This window comes from Carex rostrata, chromosome 22 (genome assembly GCF_964058835.1).
Source record: "Carex rostrata chromosome 22, lpCarRost1.2, whole genome shotgun sequence".
NCBI classification, from domain to species: Eukaryota; Viridiplantae; Streptophyta; class Magnoliopsida; order Poales; family Cyperaceae; genus Carex; species Carex rostrata.
Genome location: NC_135939.1, coordinates 7,086,654 through 7,095,995, shown reverse-complemented (window position 1 = coordinate 7,095,995; position 9,342 = coordinate 7,086,654). Strand labels below are relative to the sequence as shown.

Here is a 9,342-nt window from a genome sequence, read left to right as displayed (position 1 = left end):
TAGATATAATATTTTCATGAGGCTACCGTTGGAAAAGTTTAGCTCTTAGAGACAGAAACATTTTTGATTATTTGAGATGCCCCTTTGAATGATGAAAATAATAAATCACAACAATAAAACTAGTACAATAAACACCCACAATTCCAATTAATAATACTAAATTATATAAAAAGATTACTAAATAACACAATAATAATATCATATTATGCAAGTATCATATTTACAAAATCAAAGTATCTCATTATTCAACACAGTTTCATATATCTATGATCAGAAAAAATCCACCTACAATTTTTCTCAAAACAAGAAAAGTGTCAAAACCATTAAAAAAAACTCAACGCAAACTAATATATCCCCACTGGTTCTAACTAATACAGTGTACAGGGGGGATTTCATTGTGAATATGTCTAATAATCATGAATATCAATTACATTTTCTTTTGCTATATTAATTTTTTTCAAGATGGGATTTCATTGTAGGAGTAAGGCTAGTGACTGGTACCAAACCGGTACCAGCACATCAGTTTTACAACTGACCATATGTCAGCATTACACAACATATATACCAGTAGCATTCTTTTACTAATATAAACTCTTTCTAATAGCTAACCATGCAAAATAAAACCTGAGTTACAACCCAAACAAAACAAGTCTGACAACAACTATTACACTTTTGCAAATAAGTCCACATAACTAAGAAAATATCAAAAACTTGAAATCAGCAGCTAACAAATAAGCAAACTGTCAATTTCCAAATGGTTCAAACAGCCGATTCAAACCGTTAGACGTGGTCTGTATATCAACAACATGTGCATGGTCATGCTCAAATGTAACCTGCTCTGCTGGCTTGAACTGCTCAGCCTGCACAAATTATCAAAAACACCAATTTAAAGCAAAAAAATAACATAAAAAGAAAAGGCATTTATTTTCTGGAGTGATTCAATGTCATAGTTATTAGGCAGACTAAACTCGATAATCAAAACTATAGGTTAGGCAAACAAAGCAAAGGAAACCACTTAAATTTTCCTAACATCAACCTTTTTAACAAAAAATTTGATTTCACTTTCAAACCCTTTCCCAATAGGTAACTATGCAAAATAATTTATGAGTTATAAGTTATAATCAAGTGTGCTCCAGAAAGGGTTAGCGGAGGGGAAAGGGTTTATATCGTAATTGATAATTTGGTTTACTTCCACCTTTGACATTTCACAAGTCATGTACCCCTTTGACATTTCACATAAGGACTGTACCAGTACACTAAGAGAGAAGTAAATCCAATCTCCACTTGATGATTGTACTTTTCAGCATTTAGAATTTGTTACCTGTCTTTCCTGCTTTTTGAGAAAAAAAAAACAACAATTATAAATACAAAATTATTAAGGAAAGCATGTACCAGAACAAGCATAATCAAGTAAATAGAAAGCAAATAGTAAATCAAAATACAACTTAAAGCATACAAGTCAAAAAGCTAACTGCAGAAGTGTATATTTGGATTTCATCATAAATTTTATTTACATATGACTATTTTACCCTTATTTTCATATGACTATAATACAAAAACATGAGACGCACCATCATAGGAACGAAGAAAGTTGTCTTGCAGAAAAAAAAATAGCCAAGTCTAATGCTTGTTACTTGTACCTAAAATCAAGTGAGTCAGATACCAAAAAGGATATTGCGCCATTATAAATTATAATGACATATCATCCGTCGAGCATACTTATTAAAAATAAAATCAAAAGTTTATACTTCTTGATCCATGGAAATGTTTCTTAATCTGTCTATTTGATTTTGCCTAACCTATAGTTTTGATTATCGAGTTTCATTTGTCTAATGACTGTGACATTGAATCACTTAATCGAATGGTTCAGATTTATTAGTTCTCATTAACAAATTAACAAATTTGATAGGAAGGTATTGCTGCTGCATAAGAAATGCATACCCTCTATCTCTCTCTGCCCGTCTCTTCACTTTGCTCTTCGTTACCTGTAAAGGACAAGATCAGTCCAACAAATCATAACAATATCGTACTTAAACCAAGAAAGAACACTAGCTTGTGCTATGGATGCTGGGTTCACAGTTTCTTGAGCTAGGTAAAAACAACTAAGACCAAGCAAAAACAATGTCAAGTACCGGACCAAGTGGGTACCACCACTACCATGCCAGATGGCTCCTCTACAATTATGTAACTCCATACTTTGGTGACAAACAAATTCAACATAGAAAACATAACAACTGGTTCTAAGTACAAGTTGAGTGCCTTAGCACCAAGTATTTCAAAAATCATTTTGAGGAATTTACTGGTACTTTTTAAACTTCTAAAAATCTTTAGGTCTGACATGAGTCATTACATACCAGTTGTATGGACCATTAAACCCAACAAATTAAACAAAATTATTGTAGCTGATCTGATTACATTCAATGTACATTCAGGTTCAGATTGGATTTCAATTCACATCCTTCCTGAATTATGAACCTTGATAAGGACCCATTCAAGATTAACCTATTTAGCCTATTCAGTTGAAATTGGTACAGAAACAAGGAAACAAAGAATTAAATAGAGAGAAATTTGGAACAGAAATCTCAACTTGATTTTAAGCCTAAATTATTAACCTGAAGTGAAAAGGCAGAGGTGGGGACAGGGAACAAGGAAGAGCGGAGGCGGTGGCGATGGGAGGAGGGGAACGGGGAGGAGAAGACTGGAGGCGGTGGCGACGGAGCTCAGATCTGCAGAGGTATGAGCAGGAAGGGGCGAGAGGAAATCCTCGGAGGCGAATGGATCGCCTGTGAATTTTAGCTGAGAGAGAGGATCGAAGAGGGGAGATGAAAGATACTCTGGACGGAGGAATTCGTACCTCTGAGGTAGAGAAAAAGAGAACTGAGCTTTTGAGTCCAATAAGCTCTAGCACTGTCCGATCTATATTAAGATATGGGCGCACAAAAATTGAAGCATTTACACATGGATATTTAAGCAGAGCCCACGCATCTTAATTTGGATCGGACGGTCACCGAGTACATCGAACCAAAGAACCATCCGGACCTCTCTGAATTCAGAGAAAAAAAAAGTTTGGACTTTGGAGAAGAGACGATTTTTTACAGAGAGGGCTGAGATAAAATTTGGTACACCCATGTGGGTCCTCCTAGTCTGTGACACAATATTGATTAATTGGATGTATCCATTGGTAATTTGAACAGCACATCTTCTATCAAACGGTTCAGATTTACATATGTTTCTAACCATTCGATGTTTCGATATTCCGTCGACTTGATGGATAGGTAAACTAAAATAAATTTTCATCAAAATTTGCTGCAGGAATATAAATGCAGTGCTCTTTAATTTCAACGGTTCCGATCGACCAACAGAAGACGTGTTTACGTGCGCCTTCATTAACTCACAAAGCAAGAGTATATGTTTCATAAGACATATACTCTTGCTTTGTGAGTTAATGAAGGCGCACGTAAACACGTCGTCTGTTGGTCGATCGGAACCGTTGAAATTAAAGAGCACTGCATTTATATTCCTGCAGCAAATTTTGATGAAAATTTATTTTAGTTTACCTATCCATCAAGTCGACGGAATATCGAAACATTGAATGGTTATGAACACTTCACGTTAGATCGAAATTCAGACATAATAAAACTTCAAAATTTTTATGTTGGTTACGTTCAATTTTTTCTCTTGATCATTTTAAAACAAATATGGAATAATTTAATTACAGATCGACCGTTAATTTCTCACGTGAAAATGAACGGTTCGTATATATTTGTTAAATATGGAGGGGCAAATAATGATAAAAGTCTATAAGATGGACAATTATAACTATGATTTGGTTATAGAAGATATAAATTATTTTATTTTATTTTTTTGAATTTTTTTCATATTATTTGTTGCACATATATTATTTGGAAATAATTTTTTCATATTTTTTGCTGTGCAAGCATTAATTAATTTGTATATATGTAAATCTGAACTGTCCGATTGAAAATTTGTTGTTTGGATTATCAATGAATATGACCATTTATCTTATGTATTAATTCTGGATCAGAGATAGAATAGAGGATGACAAATGGATCCCACCTGACACATCAGAGATGAATAGTGATTTTTTTGTCAAACAGAGGCGCTTAGTGAAATTTTTGAAAAATAATACCCCCTTTCCTATTCTCCAAGTCCAGTTGAGCGCGAAACGAAAATTTTGCCAAATTATTTCCCCCTCTTCAATTGGGGTTCCCTTCAATTACGATCCGTAATTCTCCCAGTAAATGCAATAGGTCTCCTTTCCATCTCTTCTCTGTAGACTTAACAAAATCTCTCCTCCTCTCCTCTCCTCTCTGTACTCTCTAAGAAAAAAGAGCACTATCGCCAAAACCCTAAATCGGATCTACACACTCCTATCCAAGCCCTCCTCCTGCAATCAAACCAGCGCCTCGCTGCTGTCCACACGGCGGTCCGACAGGAGCTCCTTCAATCCCTCAAATCCTTCAGCCACGGTGTTTGCCTCTGTTGCCGTGGGGTCCACTGAACCCCTTGTTGATCTGTAAAGGTACTAATCTCTCGACGAAACCAAATTGAAACCTCTTAGGAGTCCACTTAGGCGTTTTTTTTTCCATTTTACTTCTCTTAAGTCAGATACCAAGTTGAAACCAAGTACTTCTCGACAAAAAAACCAAATTGAAATCTGCTGAACCTCTTAGGGTCCACTTAGGCATTTTTTTTAAATTAAGTCCGAAAAAACCAAATTGAAACCTCTCTTAAGTCCGATACTTGTCTATTTATTCTTTCAATCTAATAGTTTTGGCATGATTATCCATAGGAAAATTATCCATCTTAAAAGGTTGAGAGAAGGCTAAACCCCCAAAGAAGAGCTTATTTTGAATCATCACCATCATCATTATTTTGGGAAGGGCTGGGTATTTGAGGGATGGGAGGTGGGGTGGTGGGGTGGGTTTGAGGGTTGGAGGTGTTGGAAACATGGAATGAAGTCAATTTAATTCGATTTGATTCATTCTAGTATACTGGTAATTATCCATAGGAAAATTACCACTTGGGCGTTTTAATAATTTATTGTTTCCATAGGAAAATTATCCATCTTAAAAGGTTGAGTTTTGGCATGATATACAAATGTAACAAACTCTGAATTTCAGGTTGAAGGCCGTCATAGCTATTCCAAAGGTGCAGCCTAGACATGCAATAGCTATTTGGAAAAAATACCCAACCATGAGATCTTTACTGAATGTGTATATGGACCCATCTAGACCTGTGAGTTCTGTTTTAAACTTGGATGTGCAGGCCACTTGAGGATTTTGTTACCTATTTTGTGCCATAGCAGCTCAGCAATGGGCTGGGAACAGTAATACAGTAATGGAATCTGATATATAGGGTGGTCAAAGGAAGAATGTATCTAATATATCAGATATACAGTAATACAGTAACAGTTCAACAAGGGTAGCGCATGGAATCTGATATATAGTTAAATAGATGCAAGCCTTAAACCAAGTTAAATAGATAACAAGATAACAAGCCTTAACTTGTTATTGATATAAATTCAACTTGTTGAATATTGACTGACATTTAACTCTTGTAAAATAGGAATCATAAATAATTAATGTTGCTTGGTTAGTTCATAGTTTCCAATTTTAATTTTGTTGCAGAACAATATATAAATAATTAATGTTGCATGCTATATATGTGGATTGTTTCAACGAGGTAACTTCTTCATGTGATATTCAATTTTCAAGGTTTCTGTATTTTATTCCATTTTTCTTATTTTCTAAATGATTTATATTTTTCTAAGGAGAATCTTTATTTCTAATGATGCAGGCTTGCCTTATTGCAGACATAGTACACCACTTTGTAGATGCCAAGCTCGACTTTTCTATAGGAATTTGCACGTTTTGTCACCCAAAACATATCGAATCCTTTAAAGAGGTAATTATTCTTCTATTTCTTTTTCTTAGAGTGAAAATTTAGGTTTGTTAAAAATGTAAATGCTTTATCTCAGGGGCTTGAATTTTTGACACCGTATTATGTGAAAGGCTTGAATTTTTTAATAGATTTTATGTGAAAGGCTTGAATTATATGATATGTGCTGGTACCGATCAGATCAGGAACTGCTCTGAAACTTTGCAGTCCAGTCCTATTCTGTTGCAGTATTTTCAGAATCTGTCACAAACTGAAACTACTCATAACTTTTAATTGACAAATGGTTTTAGATTGATTCTTTCACCAAACGGTTGTGGTTTCAGTGTAGTTTTAATTAAGGTAATATTATTTGAGAAGTTCTGAAAAATGTGTGAAATATTAGTAAATTAAGATGAGATACAAATTCTTAATTTTAGTACCACTAGGTTGAGTTGGCAGCGGTGCAGGTACCTGTCTAAGTTAAAATTGCATTATAAACTTTTAAAGTTAAAGTATATTATCATGTTTCACTTCCTTTCTATACGGTTTATATGATTGAACTTTTCTTATTTATAAATGATTAAATAAAGCGGTGCATAGGCATGAACTTTTAACTAGTATAATTATGTACTGCTATACATATAGCAAGGATTATAGTTTCATCCCCAAAATATGCCAAGTCCCAGTTAACCCAATTGGCAATGTTGATTCATTTGACACTGATTTATTTTATAATTAAGCTTTATTTTATCCATTTCAGCTCTAGTATGTGAATTTCTGAAAATGTTGCATGCTTTGGTTGCTTAATCAAGTTTAACAATCCATTACAATTGTGCCAGCACACTGTAACTGTGTAGTTCTTTGAAGTATCATGGTAACTTTTAAATAGTTTTAACATTTATGTCTTTATATTATATAAAACAGAATGGTGCCTTCATGGTTGGTTGCATGCGCTCCCATTGGTAAGTTCTCTTTTAATGTTCAATTTTCATTAATTTTTCATTTTACTTTTAGTTGCCTCATTCTTAAAACTTCTGTTTTAATAATCTACAAGGTGCATTTTACTGTGCACATTGAAAAAAACTACAGACCTTCATACAAATAGACTTGTGATACAATACTTGGCAATTACTTCTGTCTTAATTCATAGTCTTACTAACTACTTGCACATTACAATTGAACTTTTATTTGAGCCTCGAATGGTGCATGTTTCAGTTCTGCTATACACCTTTAAAATCATGTTCTTTTGTTGTATTGGGCTTATTAGGTTTCCTTGTTAATTGAGATATCTAATTAGTGAGCTACTTGATAGTTACCGTTGTACCGATTTAGTTCTATTACTCTTCAATGTTTATATTTTCTAATAATATAACCTTATTATAAGTACGTGCAGCTAAACTTGTTATTTTTGTTAAGCTTCTATAGGATATTTTGGGAGTTCAATTGGAAGAAAAAAGCAAGGCAGAACTTGCTACTTTACCTACATGGTATTTACTTTTCCTTTTTCTCTCTAAAAGTACAAAAACCTTAATATAAATATATACTATTAATTACTGGATGTAATTTTTGAAACATGATCTGAATATAGGCATTGCATTGTGGTTAGCTGCACGAGGTGCTAGAACGTAGATGGTGAGATCTATCAACTGTTAGAAAATAGCACCAACCATCAACAAGAGTAAGCAAGCACATAATTGTTATTAACCTTGACTACTGCTCATTAATCCAACGACACAGCATTATAATTTGTTAATTTGTAGTTGGAAGGCAACACAAAAGTTCACATGGTTTAGAGTTCCATTAATTCTTGAAGGAAGAGCATAAAAACAAAGCTCTCCTGATAACCATGCATTTCATGTATTTGGAGTGATTGGTAGATAATTATTAAATGGAAATGTTTATGATGCAAAATGAGTACTAAAATGTTGGTGTGTGGCTGAAGCATAATTGGTGCATACTAACAGAGGTTTATTTTAAAATTCAAGGGGTTTAGAATATTTCTTGCATTAGTAAGTTACTGAGTTGTAAAAATAACATAGCTATACAACTTTTCATTAAAAAAAAATTATTAAATGAAAGTATCCTTTTTTTCTAAAAAGATACAGGTGGAGTAACAAGATTTGTGAGTATCAAGCTCAAACTGGATAAGAGGTTGCAAGGAGTGAAGCCGCAATGATCAAATGGTGAGGGCAAAATGTTTTCACTGGTAAAATTGTACCAGTATATATTTATAAATTCTGAAAAAGCCAGAATTTTTTTGGAAATACTGTGTTGCAAGGTGTTGAATTTTTTTTTTTGGAAATACTGTCTTTAATATTTTTGGGTGTATAGCAATGTGCAAGTACACGGTGTTGTGTTGTAATGGGTTTTCGACATTTTTTGATACAATGTGTGTTGATTATGCTATGTTAATGCTTTATTCTTATTAAAAGGTTTATGCTTATTAAATGCTTTATGATGTTTTTCTCAATGTGCTTTCTATCGATTTGTAAGATGTGTTCTCAGTTTGAATGGGAATTGGGGATTGTAAAGGAATACTGGGTTGGTACCGGGAGGATTGTCCAATGAAAGCATTCTGGTACCAAAAATAGGAGGCTAGTAATTCCAGAGGTATATCCATGGAAAAAATGCACGGGCCCATTCAAATAATAGTGCCAATTTCTGACCAAGTGGGGCCCACTTTCGCTGGTCATGGATATGCTGGGGTGGGTCCCCCGTAAACTACCCTTGAAAATACTCAAGTGGGTCCCAGGGGTGTCACCCTTGGAAATGTTCAAGTGGGACCCATGTTCCCTCCCCTTGAAAATAATCTGGTGGGCTCCACGATGCTCCCCTTGAAAATAATGTAGACAGTGGCCAAATTTGAAAGTATTTCCAACGGCCCTTTTTCCAAGGGTAGTCTCTTGAAAAAAGCTAGAAAAGAGTATTTTCAACGGTCCCCTTGAAAATACTGACTATTTCCAAGGAGGGTATTATCAACGGTAGCATTTTCAAGGGTAGCGCTTGAAAATGACGATTTTTGGGCTTTTTTCAAGGGTAATCCCTTGGAAAAAGCCATTTTTGGGAGCATGAAAAAAGAGTGAATTCTAGTAGTGTTTTTTCCTTGGATTTCTCTTAATTTTAGGAGGAGGTATGACTGATTGATCAACATCAATTTCTCCTATTCGCCCCCAATTAATCTATATTGCTCTTCAAATCCTGTATAGAATTGAGGGATTCTCACTTCCACCCATACCCCATCTGACCATACCACCCAATCGATACGTTCTTCTCGTAGCAAATCAGTTAATGGCTTAGACTCATAATTAGAAGCCATAAGAAATGATAATTGATTTGCTTGAAAATGTTGTAATCTGTGAAAATATATCTGAGATAAAACATATATAAATGAGATCTTTCGTACGTATTCTACTTCTGACATAATTAAATTTAATAGAAAAT

The 9,342-nt window shown here is 34.3% G+C and overlaps 1 long non-coding RNA gene across 1 annotated transcript; it reads right to left on the bottom strand.

The window, feature by feature from the left end:
• Positions 1–361: 361 nt before the first annotated feature.
• LOC144574363 (uncharacterized) lies at positions 362–2,802 on the bottom strand. Its single transcript, XR_013518195.1, has 3 exons — positions 2,613–2,802; positions 1,942–1,985; positions 362–851 (listed from the first exon to the last, which is right to left on the bottom strand). It is a non-coding gene; the product is annotated as an uncharacterized LOC144574363 (long non-coding RNA).
• Positions 2,803–9,342: the final 6,540 nt, after the last annotated feature.